An 8,413-nucleotide genomic window follows, 5' to 3' on the forward strand; every position below is an offset into this window, starting at 1 on the left:
AAAGGGTTGCTTAACTGTCCCAGAAGTGACCACATTAGCTGTGCATACTAAAGAGTATTCTGTTTACACCTTAGCCCTGTCTTCAGACTTCAGAGGTCTCATAGAGACAAGATCTACGAGAGTCTGTTGGGCTCTTTGTTGTTAAATCTCCCCCCACACACTGATTATCAGGAAAAAGAGATCAGCACCTCCCCCTCCACTTCCTTTGCTCAGAAGGTTATAGAGAGCAATGAGATCACCTCTCAGCCACCCTTTCTCCAAACTAGACAACACAGGTGTCCTCCAGCCCTTTGACCAGCTTTGTTGCCCTCCTATGGGAAGATGTCATAATATCCTTTTTATAGTACAAGCATCTTAAAATGCTTTAATATTTACAAGTACATTCATTTCCTTTTTATATAGTGGAACCCTGAATTGTACTCACCACCAGCACCAGCACTGCCGGCATGCACAGGAATGGGTTCCTTATGTTACAGTGTCTCATCCAGGTAATCCCACTGCATGAGCTGCTTCAAAGCAGTGGCTTGCCACACCATAAAACTCTCTCAGGATCATGCTCTTGGTTTGGATCGTTATCTGTGTCTACAGTAGCTATTCCAAAGGCCCATCAATATCCTTTGGGATCCTTGAAATGCCCCCTTCTGAGGTAAAGGGCATATTTATTTTTATTTTCTGGTAATTCACTGTGTGGTGGAACCTCTTTAGCACGTGATACCTCTTGTACTGGTGATGTTCCAAACTTTTTACCTTCAGGCCAGTCCATGATCACTTCTAAGATTCCTGGATGACTGAGGTTCCCCATTCGAGCTTGTTGCTCATTGCTCTCTTCTCTGCCCATCTCTCATCCTAGCAGCATCTCACTCCCTAGCCATCTCACTGTCAATATTAGAGTAAAGCCTAATTAAATTTTGGACACTATCTCTCATTTTATTGGATTTATTAGCTTAAATTGTAATTATATTGTATTATATTGTGTTATTTTGCATTCCAATATTTTATTTAGTAAATTAGATTGTTTCTCCTCAGATCGTTGCCACTGTTTTGTTCTTAGGCCCATCTCCCTACCCTTTTTCCCTTTTCCCTTTCCTGGAGCGTAGGTCTGTGGGTCCCCCGCCCCATTAGTCACGGAACGGGGCCGAACTTGCCTGTAAACCATTGACAATATTCGAAGTCATTAGCAATTCTAAATAGAATTGACACGATCACTAAATTAGTATACATTATTTGTAATTCCTTGACATGATTGCCAGGTTTCAGTGATATCTCCAAGTTCTCCATTTTTCGAGACCTCGATGTTTATTCATTTTCTTACCAACAGAAACTTACATATTCCCAAAACTCTAGTTTTCATTGTTTAGCAAGTATGTAGTTAGATAGTCGTAGTTAACATATGTATGGTCTTTTTTTAATTATTTACTTAGATGCTTATACAAAACCAAGCAAACAATCAACAGCAACAACAAAGCAGATACTTAGAAACTTGCAGAAGCTTAGAAAGCAAAAGTTAATTAGCAGTGTCATATTTCATGGCATGTAGGTCCTTGTCCCTTGTCTCACAAGTTTCTGTAAAGGTCAGTAATTCATGTTGCCTGTAGTGGATGTGAAAACAAGGTGCAAGTTTATTGGAATGTCAGTCACAAATCTAATGAGTCATACACTACTAAGATCCTATTTAAGTAAGGCTAAATTGGCTCATGGCTTTGTTTTGTTTCATTTGCTTGGTTTGTTCTGTGTGTTTGCTGTTGTTGTTATATTTGGTTTTTATTTGTTTGTTTGTTTGTTTATCTATTTGCTTTTAAGGTCTATTGACAAATTGGGTTCATTCCAGCAAGCTCTTTTAGGTAAGATTTTACTTAAACAGGTTGGAACCTATTTCATAGTCTTAAACATATACACAGGCAAAGCTACCACAGAGACACAGTGTATGTTTAGAAATAGAAAAGCAATTGTCAGATTCATAGAATTTCAGCACAAATTTGGCAGAGGTTCTGCTTACTCCTGGCAGTGTTGAATGTATTCCAGCTCTTATTTTTTTTGTATGTGAACTAGGCCCAAAGCCAATACATATACTCACATATGGGGAATGTTTGGTACAACCAGATGTTAAGAGATGCATTCTTCTAGCATTGGCATCTGGACCTGGGTCTGCTCCCTTGGCACACTCTCCTCTCTGACTCCTTGATTAGTTCTGCTGCTAGCTGCTTTGACATCTGTTCAGCTGTCTGCAGGCTTGGTAAAATTCTGTTGTGCTTCTTTATCTTTCTGGATATCATATTTCTTTGATACTCTTCGGAGCATGTATAATTTTAATTTTATCCCATTGTGCTGGCTAATGAGGCAAAGTGCAGATTTGCTAACTGATCCACAGTAAGACACAACCCCCTGCATAAGAATGGAAAGATCTTGATTCCCATATCTATCTTTATTCATTCACTGTAAAAAAAAAAAATAACATGTTTATATTTTCTGATATTTTATTTTTAAATAATGAATAACCATACTGCATCTGCTTTAGAGATAATCAATTATTACTTAAACTACAACTGATAAAACCATCCCTTTAGAACAGGACACTCAGTGATGGCCAAGTCAACAGTGAAATAATTTCTTTATAAATGAAATAGATTTACACTTTCTGCTTTACTATAGGAGGAAATAATAATAATAAAAAGAAGAAGAGGAAGAAGAAGAAGAAGAAGAAGAAGAAGAAGAAGAAGAAGAAGAAGAAGGAAAAGGAAAAGGAAAAGGAAAAGCAGGAGAAAGACCTGAGGCAGGAGACGAATGCTGTAACAGATACATTACTTGCCAGTATTCTGCTACTAAACTTAGATGTGATTAACAGTATGCAGTCCCTTCCTGTAACCATCAAAAGCCTTATAAAATATGTGAGGATTTTATGGGATTGAAATGCATGAACAAGTTAATGTATATTGCTGCAAAAGAAGAAGTATGAAAGGTTGTTTTTCAAGTAAAAAAAAAATGAACTGGATCTTCATTCATCTTGGCTGTTTTTTTTTTTCCAAACATTACATGTCTGTATTTTTTTCATATTGACTTTCCTTTGTTTTTTGAATAGAATTGCAGCATCTCTTGTTTCTCACCTTAATCCCCTGTAGAGACAGAAGAGTCTGCTCTTACAAAACTTCCTCCCTTTGGAATTGGTGATCACCTGAAAGATGCAATGACTCAGACTTGCTTCTTCAAAGCAAATATGGTTTGCCTGCACACAAGAGCGGAACAATCAGAAAGGAAAAGGTTAAAGCAATTCTTAGAAGTGATCCTTCAAGAGTTAGATAGGTTTAATTTATATCAAGTGTTGGAAATCCTTTGCAAATGGAATTGGTGTTTTCTTTTCATTGCTTTTTCTCTCTTACTGGAGTGAAATATTTTATTTCATTTTGTTTAATATGAGAGATTTTTTTTGTGTTTATGTACCACTTATTAGTGTTTTTTTTCTTTCATTTTTAGTAAAATACGTATCTCTTTCCATAGCCGGTTTTGAAAATAGTCTCCACTTCTTACCTTATATTTTGAAGCAGAAAGCAAGAAGCCTGGCTAGTTCCCTAGATTAAAAAAAAAAAAAAAATGTCCACAGCAAGACTGGTTGGATTATCCATTTCCTCTTTGTATCAATTGTTTGACTAGAAATAATGGCCATGTTTAACCTGGACAATGACATGGAAAGAAAAAGAACAAACAATGTATAAATTTTAAGAATTAGACAGTCTGAGGGACTAAGACTGGAGAACAAGAATGCTCTTAATAAACAATCAAACAATTTAACAAACAAATAAGCAAAATTTAAAAAAAAACCCACCTAACTGACTAATTTAAGATTAATATGGAAATATAATTTGGAATATAATACTAAAGAAACTAAAGAATCATCTCAAAGGTAACACTCTAGGCAGCCTGCTTTGGACAAATAGTACAATATTTATACAGAGATTCTGATATCTTCTCAGAGAAATAAATATACAAAGAATCATATAATTCTGGGAGTCTTTAAGTAGCAGAGGATATATAATATTTTAGATTAGGTATGCCTGCACATTACAGCTGACAGATCTACCCATCTGATAGCGGATACAGTGAAAAAAAAGTATGTTATACTTGTCATAGCAAAGCAACAGAGACCTTTGTGATGAACTAGTCATAAAAAATAACTTTATGTCAAACTATGTTGATATGATCTTTTTGAACTAAATGGAAGGATGCTGATTTCAAAAGGAAGACTTTTGATCAACATTGTCATGTAGGCAGCTTTGCTGTGCTACACATGATAGTAGATTTAAATCACAGTATAAATCAAGCTTAAATGCTCACACTCATAGCAAGATAAATAATATAAAGTAAAATTAAAATAAATTGAAATGAGGAAATAATTAGATTCTTAGATTAAAAAATGAATCATTTAGACTTTGTGCAAAAAAGTTCATGTACAATTTTAGCCCAAGTGTTTTCTTCAGACAGTGACAGGTGATTGCATCTATGTGATCATGTAGAACAATTTGTCTGAACAACTCAGTTTCTGACCTGAATCCTCCCTCACTATGAAAGGCAATAAAAAGTCTACGTTCATCCCGCATGAATTATATTATGAGGATTTAATTGTTAATTGTTGGAAGAGTTGCTCAAACCTCTGCATAATAGTTGGATTTCACATTCAACATTCAGAGAATATGGTAGCTAATCTATTTATGTTTATTCTACTTAATCTATCATTACTTTACATTACATTAACCACAAACATTCACCCTGCTCACGCAATCAGGTATGGGTTCGCTAAACTTCTGCATCATTAGCTACAAAACAATAAGTCATTATTATCTGATTGCTGTTCAGCAGACTTTGTGGTATGAATTGGTCATCTCAGGCAAATGTCCACAATTCAAAGAGTTAGTGCTGCAGTTTATATTATTTATGTCATTATTCTGAGGATAAGCAAATTTTTTACAGAGTGGTACATCACTCACTGAATTAGTCTTTGACTTGCAAAGGTGGGTTCTGCAGCTAAACTTTGTAAACTCGATGCAATGTGGTTAGTTTACCACAATTTCTGCTTAGGAACTGGGGTTTACTGTGTCCATAACTATCAATCTGTCACTGTAAGCTCTAGACACTTGTACATCAGAGAAGAATTTAACTATTTGAAAACATAGGTAAAATGTATATGTTTTCTTTTAAGAGGTCTTAAGGTGAAGAGTGCCAAAAAATGTCAGGTTTCACACATCCCTCATGTTCCTAAACCTCCAGGTAGGAATTGGAGGAGCAAAATCTCTCTCACTGTAAGTGAAGATCAAGTCTTAGACTGCCTAATGAAACTGAACATGTACAAGTCTATGAGACACAATGGCATGCATCCCAGGGCCTGAAGAAACTGGCTGATACATTTGACAAGCCACTCTCCATCATATGTGAAAATTTGTGTCTGACAGGTGAAGTTCCTGGTGATGGGATAAAGGGAAATATCACTCCGATTTTTAAGAAGGGTGGAAACAAAGACCCGGGGAGCAATAGGTCATTGAGCTTCACCTCTGTACCTGAAAGAGATGTTAAAGTACATGGAAGATGAGGAGGTGATCTGAGACGACCAGCATGGCTTCACCAAGGGCAGATTATGTCTGACCATTCTGCTGGCCTTCTTCAATGGAGAGGACAAAGGAGAAAAAAACTGATGTCATATACCTGGACTTGTTCAAGTCCACCACATTCTTATCGCTAAATGAAAAAGATATAGATTTGAAGGCTGGAAAAGAATTGCTCACAGTCAAAGGGTGGTGGTCAAAAGCCCTAAGTCCAGATGGAGATTGGAGTGTTGTCCCTCAGGAGTCTGTCTTGGGACCAGTGCTGTTCAACATCTTTATCAATGACATGGACAGCAGGATCAAGTGCACTCTCAGCAAGTTTGTGGATGACACCATGTTGTGGTGCTGTTGATACAACTGAAGGAAAAGATACCATCCAAAGGGACCTGGACAAGCAAGAGTAGTGGGCCCGCACGAACTGAAGAAATTATGTACCAAGCTGTACTTTTTATGGCATCACTGCAGCTAATTGCTTCTTCAGTCTTCACTTTCTATTCTTGTGGTGCAGGTTCATGTGACTACCTCTTTTAGAACTGTAAATTGCAGCAGATATATGAGCTTTTCTTTTTCTTCTTTTTTTTTACAGTAGACAAGACGTGAAAATAAGCATGTGAAGGAAGTGATAAAAATATTTCTTTTGGCACTACCTGAATGTTTGTTTGCTGAGCAGAGATGTATCATAATATAAAAAGAAAGAAAATGCAAAGAACTGCAAAGAAGACATTAAATGAAACATTAGAGAATGAAATTGTTTCTACTTGAGAAGAAGTATCTATGATAAATGTGGCAATTACTGTGAACAGACAAGGCAACAAATGATGGACTTAGAGAATGGTGCAGATAGAAATTCATGACAGATGTTTTGAAGATGCCAATGGACAGATTGCCAGACAAGTCAAAGAAGACACTGATAAATATACTGCAAGTGATAACTTTTCAAAGACGGTCAGGAAAGGAGAAAAATGACCTTATATTACGTAAATCTACAGGTCTATTTTTAGAATCAAAAATAATTACAAAGCAGTATGCAGAATGAGAGAGGAAACTAATCACACTAAAATATATATTTTTAAAGGCATTCTAAATGTGTTTCTTTGTCAATAATAATTCTCCTTTGAGTTACACTATACTTTACAAATGGCTTCAGCTTTACAGAAGTGCTAAAAAAAGTCAGTGCCTCAGGCATGCATAGGAGGATATGGGTAGAGGTATGCATCACAGAAAGGGGTTCAAGTTGGGCAGGGTGAAGCAACTTGACACAAACATATATCGAAGATATACTGAGGAAACAATATGACACTAAGTACAGCTTAGGAGATATTTATGCATTTAATTTCAATCAGAAAAACACCAGGATTTGTGATAAGATTCTCAGAGATTAACTTTTTTTGAGCACTTAACTGAGTTAATTCCATTCCTCGGTTTAATTCTCCCCCTTATATACATGTTTATTACTTCTTTTGTCACACCTGTGTATACAGAAACTAACAGTCATACCTAAACATAGAGGGTTTTTTCAGAACATTAGTTTGACTTGGTTTAGATGAGGAATATTAACAAAGTCAGCATATACGAGGGAAAAGATCTAAACAGGGGAACATTGGATCATATGTGGAGAGATGAAGTCTCTTCAAAGAAAAACATCTTCCTGGATATTTTATAAGACAAAGTAATAATGATTAACGTGGGACTAGAATGTTGCCATACTGTGATCCCCCATACCGTTATAATAAAGGGAGTTTAGATTTGACCCTTGGTAGATATTTATACAAAGGCTACTCCAAAAGTAGTGTCTCCTATTTTATGCTGACACATGATGTCAGAGGCAGATGTTCATGTTACGGCAGTAGAGACTGAACCTTCCCACTGATATTCCATTCAATTCTGTTGCAGTGTGACAGACGGCAGCAGAGGGGCAATCTGACAAAATGGCATCTGACTTGGAAGCGCGTATGAAGCGAAGGTGTGGAATTGATTTCCTCATGGAGAAAATATTGCACTCGTTGATATTCATCAATGTTTGCTGAATGTTTATGGAAGCCCAGCAGTGGATACGAGCACAGTGAAGCAGTGAGTGGTGCATTTCAGCACCAGTGGTGACAGCGAAGTGAAAGACATGTTCCAGCTGTCTCACCACAAAATGAAGAGCATCATGATCAGCTCATCCAGACAAATTGGTTAATGGTTGTCACTATGTTGAAAAACAGTGTTTTGTAGCCGAGAATTCACTCTATCAAATGTTGTTATTGTACTCTTTGTATCTGTTGTAGTTTCCATGGAAATAATAGAAGTATTACTTTCAGAGAGACTTATGTTTTAAAGTAAAGTCATCATAATTGAAACTTTTATTTATGTCCTCTAACAAAGAACTAAAACAGAAAGATCCAGTAGAAATGTGTCTTGCTTTCACCTGGGAGTTGATTTTCTTTTTTCCTTTGTAGTGTCTGATATGATGCTATATTTTGGCTTTAGGAGAAAAACAATATTGATAACATTGATGTTTTTACACTGCTGTATAGAGCCAAGAACATTTCAGTTTCTTTGCTTCTTGTACTGATCCACCAGCAAGGGAGGCAGAGAAGCTGAGAAGGGACAGAACTGGGACAACCAACGTAAACTGGCTGAAGGGATATTCTATACCATACGACATCATGAAAAAAACTTGAAGAGCAAGGGGAGCTGGCTCAGTGGGTGGCCGCTAATTGGGAACTTGTTAGGCATTGGTCAGTAGGTGGTGAGTAATTGTTGGTGGTGAGGAATTGTAATTCCTTCCTTCCTTCCTTCCTTCCTTCCTTCCTTCCTTCCTTCCTTCCTTCCTTCCTTCC

The 8,413-nt window shown here is 36.8% G+C and overlaps 1 long non-coding RNA gene across 1 annotated transcript in view; it reads left to right on the top strand.

Moving 5' to 3' along the window:
• The window catches only part of LOC110408705, a 25,355-nt gene extending 16,952 nt beyond the window's left edge, over positions 1 to 8,403 (top strand). Inside the window, exon 4 of the long non-coding RNA XR_002444496.1 lies at positions 7,482 to 8,403. This is a non-coding gene — a long non-coding RNA (uncharacterized LOC110408705). The remainder of the gene's footprint in view (positions 1 to 7,481) is intronic.

Source organism: Numida meleagris, chromosome 1, assembly GCF_002078875.1.
Source record: "Numida meleagris isolate 19003 breed g44 Domestic line chromosome 1, NumMel1.0, whole genome shotgun sequence".
Classification (NCBI taxonomy): domain Eukaryota; kingdom Metazoa; phylum Chordata; class Aves; order Galliformes; family Numididae; genus Numida; species Numida meleagris.